General features: G+C 36.3%; 1 long non-coding RNA gene across 1 annotated transcript in view; it reads left to right on the top strand.

Moving 5' to 3' along the window:
• Window positions 1-2,771: 2,771 nt before the first annotated feature.
• Window positions 2,772-12,859, top strand: part of LOC309496763 — a 70,193-nt gene continuing 60,105 nt past the window's right edge. Inside the window, exon 1 of the long non-coding RNA XR_014205229.1 lies at window positions 2,772-3,376. This is a non-coding gene — a long non-coding RNA (uncharacterized lncRNA). The remainder of the gene's footprint in view (window positions 3,377-12,859) is intronic.

Raw genomic sequence — 12,859 nt, 5'->3', positions numbered from 1 at the left:
TTGGGTCAACGCCCGTCCAATTCCTATCCCATAATCCTCCATGAGAAGCCCCTCTGGATGGGCTTTGTGCTTGATTGGCACGTAGGCCTTGGATTACAAGTCTTCCGCTTGATCAGATCTTGTAGTTCTGTTGTTAGTGACACTTTCGAAAGGCAAGATATCGTTCTTATTTAGTTTTACAAACTAAAATTTGTGGCTTTTGCCTGGCAGACGATAAAACAGGCAAAAATGCCATAGATTTATACGGAGCCGGATTCACAAAGCATTCTTAAGAATAAAATGTCCTTCTTATTTCCTAATTTAAGAATAAAGTTACGAATAATTTGTAAACCCCCCAATCCCCCCCCCAATCCCCCCCCCCCCCCCCCCCCCCCCCAAAAAAAACTTTTCTTAATGTTCTAATCTTTTATTTTAGGATTATTCTAAAGACACATTTTAAGAAAAACTTAAATTCCTGAAGAGAGAGTCACTAAAAATCCAATTATTCACCAATTATTGTCTTAAATCAATTATCAGTAGTAACTGTACAAAGGCACAATGTCTCAAAAAGGCAGCGTGTGTTTTTGATTTAATAATTATAACAATGTTCTTCAACATTCAGCACATACACGTTCATTCTAGAGAGAGCGCCTGAAAAGAGAGAAAAACTGAGATCAAATGAATTCAACAGGCTTTTTAAATATAATTATTTTATATTTAAAATACACGGTACATCAAAAAATGTTTTGATTATTAAGGTGATCTGAAGTTGGCATACAATCTTATAACACCAGAGCCGTTAATTATCTTCTTTAGAAAAAAAAGTAAGACGTTTTTAATTAGACATTTGAGACATTCTACTAACTTTAAGTAACTTTGCAACTACATGTCAACTAACTCTCATTAGAGTATTAGTAGACTGTCTGATTAATATCTGCTAACACTTTATTTTGGCACTTTAATTTGATTTTATATTGACTCTCTGATCTCTGGAAACTAGCCTATCGCATTAGTGCTAGTTTTGCATGGGTAAAACCAATGCATTTTCTGTTATTATGTAAAAAAATATAATTATAAATCATCTTCACAAGTGAATGTGTTGCACAAGCACACAAAAACTTTTTTTTTTTTTGGCCCAACTTGTTTGTTAAATACAGCAGATTAGACTTTTAGAGGTGAAATAAATCCAAACAGGGCTTTGAAAAAACGCTTGAATATTTATGTCACGCTTTTGTCTTGCACTGGATCAGGATCCTAATCCGTTGTCTTAGAGGTGTGGCGACCAGAGACGTTTTAATGAGCGAGTTTTAGATCTCACGCTTTCGTTTGGAGCCGTAATGCTGCCGTCACGTCAGGTTTGATGGTCTCGATCTCGAGGGTCGGACGTGCCGTGGCACTGGGAAACTTAATTTGTGTAATTGGCCATTAAAAACTATTTGTTGAGAAAGTTGAAGCCAAACTTCACTGACATCACACACTGCTGGAGATGATACAGGTGTCACTGCAAATCTCCCTTATTCGTTCTCTGCATCTGTTTCTCAGCAGTCAGCAGTTTCACCGCACACACTGAATCGGAATAAACCGTACTAAGGTGGCAAAGACGTTGCTAGCACCACTTTAATGAAATATGACAGGAGGGCTTACTGCAGAAAGAGTTATGATTTATAAAAAACATTCGCCTGGTGACTGGATTTCATATGGACCATTGTAATATGCCACCGTTTTCATTTAGAATAGTTTTTGTTTTCTTGTTATTATTTTTCTATCAAACATGATGCATTTTTCCTTCAGTGATGATGAATTGTTTGCCGTTTGCTGCAATATGGATATGAATTGTTCCTGAGGAGAGAATATTCCGGTAGTTTGGTGTGGATTTGTTAGTATAGGACTGTTCAATAATCCCGGCCTCCGTCAGTAAATGTCTTGTTTTGATCCCTCTTAGTCTTTCTTTGTCAGCGTATTTTGACGTTGCTTAGACAAGCTTCGCTATACTTCTCGTACTTATGGGAAGGCATTTGAATAATCCCACAGTTATTCCATGTCGATGCATAACTCACTGTTTCTGCCACTGACATGAATGATACTTCAAATGCATTGCTTTTCCTTTTCTAAGCAATTTGAATTCAAGAATTTAGCATTTGGCTGTTAGAATGGGTGAAAATGTTTACATTTACGTGCATTTCTAGAGACTAGAATACGATGCACAAGTGAGGTTTTGACTTGGACCAGTAAGCATCCCATGGAAGCTCATTTCCACCACAGAATAAAAAATAATAAAGGTAATTGTGACTTTTTATCTCACAATTCGGACTTTTTTTTTCAACAATTAGGGATCTTGTGATATAAAGTCGTAATTGCGTGTTATAAAGTCAGAATTGCGTGATATAAAGTCGTAATTGCGTGTTATAAAGTCAGAATTGCGTGATATAAAGTCGTAATTGCGTGTTATGAAGTCAGAATTGCGTGATATAAAGTCACAATTGCGTGTTATAAAGTCAGAATTGCGTGATATAAAGTCACAATTGCGTGTTATAAAGTCAGAATTGCGTGATATAAAGTCGTAATTGCGTGTTATGAAGTCAGAATTGCGTGATATAAAGTCACAATTGCGTGTTATAAAGTCAGAATTGCGTGATATAAAGTCGTAATTGCGTGTTATGAAGTCAGAATTGCGTGATATAAAGTCGTAATTGCGTGTTATAAAGTCAGAATTGCGTGATATAAAGTCGTAATTGCGTGTTATGAAGTCAGAATTGCGTGATATAAAGTCACAATTGCGTGTTATAAAGTCAAGTCAAGTCAAGTCAAGTTTATTTGTATAGCGCTTTTCACAATACAGATTGCATCAAAGCAGCTTCACAGTATTAAATTAAAATAATACAGCAAAGTTTGTTTCAAGAGGAATTTATTGATTGATCAAATTAAATTAGATATCCCCAAAATATCCCCAACTGAGCAAGCCAAAGGCAACAGTGGCAAGGAACCGAAAAACTCCATCAAGTGACCTAATGTTGTCCTAAAACTCCATCAGGTGCCTTAATGGAGAAAAAAAACCTTGGGAGAACCCAGGCTCAGTCGGGGGCCAGTTCTCCTCTGGCATTGGATAGAGGCCGGATTGTAGTTTGAACTGTAGGATTATATGAATGCCTGGCTGAAGAGATGCGACTTTAATCTAGTTTTAAACTGGGAGAGCGAGTCTGAGCAACGAACAGTATCAGGAAGACTATTCCAGAGTTTTGGAGCCAAATGTGAAAATGCTCTCCCTCCTTTGGTGGTTCTGGATATCCTAGGTATGACCAAAAGCCTTGAATTTAGTGATCTTAAAGAGCGCGATGGATTATAGGGCGATAGAAGATCCGTTAAATAGACTGGAGCTAAGCCGTTTAGGGCTTTATAAGTCAGTAGCAATACCTTGTAATTAATACGGAACTTTATAGGTAACCAATGCAGTGATGATAAAATCGGTGTTATATGATCATATTTTCTTGATCTCGTAAGAACTCTAGCGGCGGCATTTTGGACTAACTGTAGCTTGTTTATTGAGGATGCAGGACAACCAGCTAATAAAGCATTACAGTAATCCAGTCTCGAGGTCATGAATGCATGAACTAACTTTTCTGCATCAGAAACTGATAGCATATTACGTAGCTTAGCAATGTTTCTAAGGTGGAAAAAGGCTGTTTTTGTAACATAAGAAATATGATTTTCAAAAGACAGGTTGCAATCGAGTATAACACCCAGGTCTTTTACTGTAGCGGATAAAGTAACAGGACATCCTATGATGTTAAAGTTGTATTGTGCGAGGTTTTGTGGGCGGTTTTTTGAACCGATAAGTATTACCTCTGTCTTGTCTGGATTTAATAAAAGAAAATTACGCGTCATCCAATCTTTTATATCTTTAACACACTCTGTCAATTTGGAAAATGTAGCGTTTTCATCCGGCCGTGATGAAATATATATTGAATGAAATATTTATGAAATATATTTATGAAAAAATATTAAGCAGCAGAACTGTCTCCAACTTTGATAATGAATCATCATATTAGAATGATTACTAAAGGATCATGTGATAGACTGGATGTCACATGTGACACTGAAGACTGGACGAGAATATACTCTACTCGCCCATTCATAAAGTCAGAATTGCGTGATATAAAGTCGTAATTGCGTGTTATGAAGTCAGAATTGCGTGATATAAAGTCAGAATTGCGTGTTATAAAGTCAGAATTGCGTGATATAAAGTCGTAATTGCGTGTTATGAAGTCAGAATTGCGTGATATAAAGTCGTAATTGCGTGTTATGAAGTCAGAATTGCGTGATATAAAGTCGTAATTGCGTGTTATGAAGTCAGAATGTTGATATAAACTTGTAATTCTGACTTCATGTTTATATCTCGCAATTCTGACTTTATCACAAGCATTTAGTAGAAGTCAAATTGCATGATATGAAGTCGCAATTGTGAGTTAAAAGTCGCATTTATCTTTTAAAATGTTTTATTTTGTGGCGGAAACAAGCCTCCGTATAGCATCCACCTATAGGAACCATTTAGAAACCTGCTAAAAAGCATCCAGGACATAAACTGTAAAGCATCCAGGACATAAACTGTAAAAATCCAGGATTATGAACTGCAAAGCAGTGCATTAGAAAGCATCCACAGCCCTGTAGCATCACCATAGCTCAAGCAAAGCTTTGTTAGTGGCATTTGGGGTCGAACTAACACTAAATCTTTGAAAGGTACCTTATTGATCCAGTACTACGGGATTGACTTTATTCCAGTTTGGAAACTGAATGTTGATCAATGTTTGGTCTGTGGGTTAGATGTCGAAATCATAAGTCATAACCATGCAGACGGTTGAAATGATCTACACCAGGTGAAAATACTGATATGTTTTAGTCTGAGGATGGCTCCAGTCATCCTCTCGGCTCCGTCTGTGTCTCATCTCGGTATCAGTGTGTGTATCATCCTTCAGCGCTGTCTGAGTCGAGCCTGCAAACCCGATGATAGCAGGATTCCTGTACGGCTGCCAACTCGCTCTCGCTCCCTGGCTCGGCTTCAGCCCTCAATTTTAGCCCTGTAAAAGAGACGATGTAAGCGAGATGCTGGGTTTTTTTCTCTCTTTTTATAAGGGCCCTACAGTCAGCCAAGATGATCAGATTAGAAGTTAAAATTGCAGTGTTGTAAGAGAGTGTCAAATCTCTTGAGGAATGACACTTGAGGATTGACCAGTGAGCACCATCATGTGGCCGAGTTAAAAAATACACCTTAAATGGGCGAGTAGAGTATATTCTCGTCCAGTCTTCAGTGTCACATGTGACATCCAGTCTATCACATGATCCTTTAGTAATCATTCTAATATGATGATTCATTATCAAAGTTGGAGACAGTTCTGCTGCTTAATATTTTTTCATAACCTGTGATACTTTTTTAGGATACTTTGATGAATAAAAAGTTAAAAAAAAAGTTAAAAAAGTAAAAAAGAAGCAAATGTTTTAAAAATATAAATCTTTTGTAACAGCAATATACACTACTGGTCAGTCATTTGGGGTCAGTAATTTTTTTTCTTTCTTTTTTTGAAATAAATCAATACTTTTATTCAGCAAGGATGTGTTAAATTGATAAAAAGTGATAGTAAAGAAGATTTATATTATTAGAATTTTTTAATTTTTTTAGAATAAATGCAGTTCTTTTTAACCTTTTATTCATCAAATATATTAGGCAGCAGAACTGTGTCCAACACTCATAATAAATCAGAATATTAGAATGATTTCTAAAGGATCATGTGATAGACTGGAGTAATGATCCTGAAAATTCAGCTTTGCATCACAGAAATAAATTATAATTTAAAGTATAATAAATTGAAAACCAATTATTTTAAATTGTAATAATACATCACAATATTACTTTTTTTTTCTGTATTTTTGATCAAATAAATGCAGGCTTGATGAGCAGAAGAAACTTCTTTCAAAAACATAAAAAATAGTAATGTTCCAAACTTTTGGCCTGTACTGTATTTAAAAATTATATATTTCAAAAGTAAACATTTTAATTTTAAAATACATTTTACTGTAAAATAGTGTTATTTATTTAATTGTTTTTAAGATAAAAAAAATGAGCCACCTTATTTATTGTAACTTATATTTAACATATTTATCTATATTTAAACAGTTTTATTTATTCTCCCTCATGTCGTTCCAAACCCGTAAGACTTTCGTTCATCTTCGAAACACAAATGAAGATCTTCTTGATGAAATATGAGAGCTTTCTGTCCCTCCACACTGTTAAAAAAAAATCTGTTAAATTTACGGTAAAAAAACGGCAGCTGTGGTTGCCAGAAATTTACCGTAAAAAATACGGTAGCAACATTTTAGATTTTACAGACTTTACTTAAATGAACATTAATAAACCGTATTTAATTATCTGATATAATGTTAATTTACTGACCTATTGAAGTATTTATATCTGTTTTGTACCATAGTTATACACTCACAACCTCCAATCACAGTGGTGATGAAAATCACATGATGAATTAGATCATCACAAGCAGCTCTTTCACAAGAAAGTTAATACTAATAATATAGAAGCTACACAGTGTCATTCACACAAACACTAAACACCATAATGGTAACACACGTGAAATTTTAAAAATGCAATAAACATTAATTCAACAACATTAAATGTAACATAAAACCCTAATGTCAAAACTGATTAGAAAACTATGAAGAAACATAGTTATTTCAACAAAACGTTCCGTTTATGTTCCGTTTATGTTTTTTCACTGTAAATTATATAATAACTTGTTCTTTTTCACTTCCAAAAACTGTAAATTTAACGGTATTTTTCAGTAAAATTACATTAAATGTACCGTTAGATCTATCACAGTTGTTTACTGTATATAGTAAGGAAACTTTCTCTTAACCAATTAACAGTTTTTCACTGTAGCATTTTTACAGTCTTTGACCGTTAAAATCACGATCATATGACAGCTAAGCAACTCAAAAAGTTCATAAAAAGATGGTAAAACTGATCCATGTGAATCGAGCGGTTTACTCCAAATTTTCCAAAGAGACACGCTCGCTTTATACGCCGAACAGATTCATTTTAGGCTTTGATTCACATGTAAACAACACGAGAATGAACCTCATTGGTTCTCGCCCGTCAAGCAAACATGCGTGAGCTTCCGGTTACCATTTCTGATGGATGCGTTGGTGAATATTTATATGTGAATAAAAGCCTAATTTCAATCTGTTCATCATCTTAGCAATCAAGTCTCGTTAGAAAATTTGGACTAAACCGCTTAATTCATATGGATTAGTTTTGCAATCTCTCTTCAAAGTGGTAGTTTTGTAGCTGTCATCTGCGTGCATATGGTGACGCAAAAGTGTGTGAAATTCGATGTAGTATGCACTTCACTAGCAGTCTAGCAGACTTTTGCGTTTTTACCCTGTAGACGGGAACGCGACGGTGGAGCGTTTTTAAGATTTCCACTCTGGAGGGTGGTTTCACTTTTTTGCGTTTTTAAGCCCCAAAAACGCCGTCGCCGTCTAAACGAAAGGCACATCTGATAAAATGTTTTTACGTTTTCACCCGCGAGTGTTCTCGTGTAAACAGGGCCTTAGAGTCAATCCAAACCTGTATATTTCTTCCACTGAACTCAAAAGTTAATGTTAGGCAGAATGTCCTGGCTGCTCTTTTCTTTGGAAGTGAATGGTGACCAATTTGAACTTCATAAATAAATAACAAAAACACTAGTACTTCTTCTAAAGCCATACGATAGGAGGCCTGATCTTGATGTTTTGGCAAGGCCTTGACGAAGGTTGCTCGAGGAGCTGGTGTGGTTGTTAAAAAGGTAAATTTGTCTTTGTTTTAGTAATCAGCTGGTTTGATTGAAGAACAATAGCTCTTCTATTGTCATCCGGTACCGAGTTCTCGGCTGCGCTCCAAATGGCTTTTGTAACGAGGTTCTGTGTGAATGTGAATAAAGGGAAGTGTGTTTCTCTCTCTCTCCTTTTGTCAGTTTTCAATACGTGTGTGAGTGTGTCAAATGCGAAAGGAATTGCCCTTGAGGAAGCAATGGAAAACCGACAGCTGTTTGCATGTCAGAAAGCGAAGGGTTTACAATGATGAATTAGTCTCTGACAGATAGATCCTGACGTACCTTTTCACCAGCACATATTGATTGAGATTTCCTTCTGATGCATTGTGACACAAACCTCAGACGTATTGTATTTATCAAAAACTCTTGATTAACGTTGTTGCATCGCGTCTGGTCCAATGTGGAACAACAACATAAAATGTATGATATCTTGTGTGCTTGATTTAATGTAAAAAGCACCTAATGTGAGTGTGAATATCATTTATAGCTGTACTGAATGCGACACAATGGATTCACCTCAGATCTTAAAAAACTGTCAACTTAGTGTGAACAAATCTGCTCTATGACAAAGATTGTTTCAGTCACTTCGTATGTATTTTTAATAATGTTAAAATTGTGTAATATCAGGACTGCCAACTCTCACGCAATTGACACGAAGCAAGCAAAGAGGACACCGACCGACAGACAGACAAGACAGAGCTGGTTACTTATGATATTAAACAAATTCTCAGCTCTCAGATTCTGTCAATTTTATTACGAAATTCAAAGAATAAATACTGTTTTGGCGCTTGTAAATGTGACGTGACAGATCGCTGTAGTGCCTGAGTTCAAGCGGCACGTGAACGATCATCTCTTACTCTAAGTAAATAAACACGAATGAACAGGTATGTTGAAAGATGCATTACTTACTGAAATGTATATGCCTCATAATATCAATCAATCAGTGTTTTCACCTGCGGAAACAGGTCAATAAAACAGCTGGATCCGAATCAAATCACATGAATTGAATTTAAATCGTGAAATCTGTGTCATGCAATAATAAAAAATAATCCTATCATTCATTGTATCATGTAAATATTGTAACATGTTGTCACTGAACTTTTCTGGGGTTTTTTTCTGTTTTATTACCAACTGTTTTGACAATCATACACTTTTTTTAATTTTTTTCTTTTCTTTTTTTTTCATTTCCATAATTCTCACTCCAAGCTAAACTCAAAAGTTGGCAGCCCTGGTAATATTTATGTATTTGATTATCCATTTAGTTGTGAGTGCAAAGAGACTCCGCCCACACGCTCTTCTGATTGGTTGTGATTTGTTTGATGGATTTTGTTGGTCAGGTGAGGACATGGTGTAAGATATCTATATTATGCAGTCTATTATTTATAAAGATGCATTTTCAAAGATCGTCTGAATGTCACGAGTTTACTAGTAAGAGGTCAATGCATGATGTACAACTACCACAAAAGTAATAGAGAGGTGTGCTATTAGATCTCTTTTAATCCGACAGATAATTATAGCCTGTTGGATTCCTTAGACTTCCATTAAAGGAGGAACTCAAGATCAGAATAGCAAAGACTGACTTAGCTCATAAGCAACTACCTAGCAACCACTTAAAGGGTTAGTTCACCCAAAAATGAAAGTTCTGTCAGTAATTACTCTCCCTCATGTTGTTCCAACCCCGTAAGACTTTCATTCATCTTCACAACACAAATTAAGATATTTTTGATGAAATCTGAGAGCTGTCTCACTCCTCCATAGGCTTCTCTGTAATCGATATCTGCCATCCCAGAAAAGTTAGTAAAGACATCGTTAAAATAGTCCAAGTGACTACAGTGGCTCAACCTTAAGTTTATCAAGTGACGAGAAAACTTTTGTGCGCAAAAAAAAAACGACTTTATTTGACCAGCATTACACGCATCACACACGTGACCAGCGTCGGCCAATGGTGAGCCTGCGTTCATTGGCGCTGCGCTGTTACACTACGTGAACTCACTCAGAGGAACACAGAAGAAAATCAATAGTTGAATAAAGTCGTTATTTTTGTTTGTTTTTTGCGCACAAAAAGTATTCTCGTCGCTTGATAAACTTAAGGTTGAGCCACTGTAGTCACTTGGACTATTTTAACGATGTCTTTACTAACTTTTCTGGGCTGGCAGATATCGATTACAGAGAAGCCTATGGAGGAGTGAGACAGCTCTCAGATTTCATCAAAAATATCTTAATTTGTGTTGTGAAGATGAACGAAAGTCTTACGGGGTTGGAACAACATGAGGGAGAGTCATTACTGACAGAGTTTTCATTTTTGGGTGAACTAACCCTTTAAAAACATGCTGCAAACACATTATAAACTGCGTAGCAATGCCTTAGAAAACATGCTATTGTTATTTTAATTGGTGCTTCAACATTGCATTACTGTTTTGTAATATTGTTTTGCTCTTTTTTGCAGATTAGCAATTGAATGGTGAAAAATTATCATTTATAAAACAAAAATCCTGAACAAGCTCCGAGACGTATTTTCTGAGTCATCCAGAGCAATCCGAGAGCCATTACTGACAGTCCACTCAGCGCTAACTGCTGTCATCACGCCACTTCTCTAACAGATGCGATGCTTCTGTCCTATTGTGTGGGGAACTGAATGGCTTTTACTCAGACGTCTACGGACCCAGAATGAGTGGTCATGTGACATTCAAGGTTTAAGATATTGTCTTTCTCTGTGATGCGTCAAAGTAAGCTTATGAGTGTTTTATCACCTTCAAGTCTTTTAAAATATGGACAACAGAAGCTAAACTGACATTTTGCTAAACTTTACGTTTTCAAAGAAGAAGAAGAAGAACGTCCTACAGGTTTGGAACGACATGAGGGAGAGTAAATGATCAAAGATCTTCATTTTAGAGTAAACGCACTCCGACTCACTGATTGATTGATTGATTGATTGATTGATTGATTGATTGATTGATGAATGCAGACTCGTATCTGTGATATTGTGAATCTAGCAGTGAGGTATTGCTGATGCGTGTTCCGAGATATTCGAGTCATTCATCATCTCGCTCATGTGGACGGCCGGTGATTGATCATAGAAATATACACTGTCTCTGGATGATTCCAGCTTCATTCTCTCCGTTATTTGCATCGAATTAGACCTGCAGTACTACACCTGTCTTGCATAAGTGTGTTTTAGGGTGAATATGTGTTTGTCTGTCTTTCGAGGGTGAATTTGTGTTTGTCTGTCTGTCAGTATTGTGTTTATGCAGTATTGCTTTAGACCGCCAGGTGGCGCTTTAGATTGCTGTAATATCTGTTCCACTCAAATGGCCAATCCAGTTGCTTAGTGATGCAAACAGCTGATTTTTGAGCCTGTCATGTATTCATATTTGCATAGTTAAATCATCTCTAAACAACAAGCATTTACAGCATATGAAAGTCTTTTTGTCTTGTTTTCTCATAAAGGTAATCCCAAAACACAATTGCATGACACATAGAAGCTGATTTCAGAAGATATATCTTGAATATAAGTGTATTTTGGGCTTTTGTTTTCATCTAAATGTGATGAAAAATGCATGCTTAGAAGAATATGAAATATATTGCTATTTGGAGGTGGTCAAACATGTTTATATTCAAGATATCGTTAGCCTCATAGCATAATTGCCTAAGTCATTATTTTTTTAAATAGGACGTAGGCAATTATGCTATGAGGCTAATGTTTGTAATGCAGTTTTGCTTCTCATGAAACTATCTTTTTTTTTTTTTTTTTTAAGGTTGTTTTGTTCTCGTCTTTCTGGAAATCAGGACACATGTAGGCCCTAGTGATTAAGAAAATAAATTATTTTTGAAAAAGCTATTTGAAGAAGACATAACAAAGAAATCATGGAGAAATTGGTTTTAATTTATCATTTAATTGAGTATACAAATATATCTTTGTTGTTATGCCTAAATAAATGCTGGGCTATGCTCTAAAAAAATGCCGGGTTGTTTCAACCCATGTTTGGGTCAAATATGGACAAACCCAACAGTTGGGTTAAAAAATATATATATATATATATTTAAAAATTCAACCCAACAGTTGGGTCAAAAAAATATAAAAAAATTCAACCCAACAGTTGGGTTTGTCTATATTTGACCCAAACATGCAGGTTGAAACAACCCAGCATTTATTTAGTGTATGAAACTAAAAAGAAACTCAATTCCCTAATGAAATAATCCCGGACGTCTGGCTCATCATGTTGCTCCAATCATTCCATTCATTCCACATGCAAAAACATTTCAGTCAGCTTTCGGTTCTTGTCAAGTCCAGTATCTGACCTTGCGGCTCACGCTGTTATTTGGCATTTTGAACCCCATGTTTCGACTTGGCAACGGAGTATCACTGCTAGCAAAGCCTGTGCCAACTCCAGTAGCCTGTGTTCTGCACCGGGCCTCGCTGTTTTACACTCCAGTTTTCTGCCAAGATCTCGATGACCAGCTCGACTTAGAGGTGAAACTTTGGACCCAGCCGAACAAAGAAACTAAAGCATGTCTGAGCTTAAATAAGGAGTGTTTCCACATGATGTTTTGCAAGGCAATGAAAGGCTCTTGGCTGTTTGCAAATGTTCGCCTCTGAGCCCAAATTTCTGTCCAGCAGGAAACAAACTGAAGCAAGTCGGTTCTTGCCCTTCCGCTCTGTTATTGTGACATTGCCAAGGGCTGAGAAAACCTGTTCGACATATCAATGCACCGAAGAGCTTTCAGAAGAGAGAGAAACTTGCTATTGATATGCCGTGAGCCCAAAAAGTATTCATTCACTTCAGTCGCTCACATACAGTAGATGTATGAATTTCATTGCACTTACATGACAAAGAGATCACAGCAAGTGTCTCCTGCATGGGGGTTAACGTGTTCACATACATCCGAGGGCCTCCATATTCAAAATATGGATTTGAATGTTGTTGTTTGCATTTATATTAATATATTTAACTTATAAATCAACTTACACTTTATTTTAAGGTGTCCTTGTTACAGTGTGATTACAC

The sequence above is a fragment of the Leuciscus leuciscus genome, assembly GCF_965113295.1.
Source record: "Leuciscus leuciscus genome assembly, chromosome: 4".
In the NCBI taxonomy this organism is placed as follows: domain Eukaryota; kingdom Metazoa; phylum Chordata; class Actinopteri; order Cypriniformes; family Leuciscidae; genus Leuciscus; species Leuciscus leuciscus.
The sequence above is the reverse complement of the archived record's forward strand: the minus strand, read 5'-3'. Positions and strand labels throughout refer to the sequence as shown.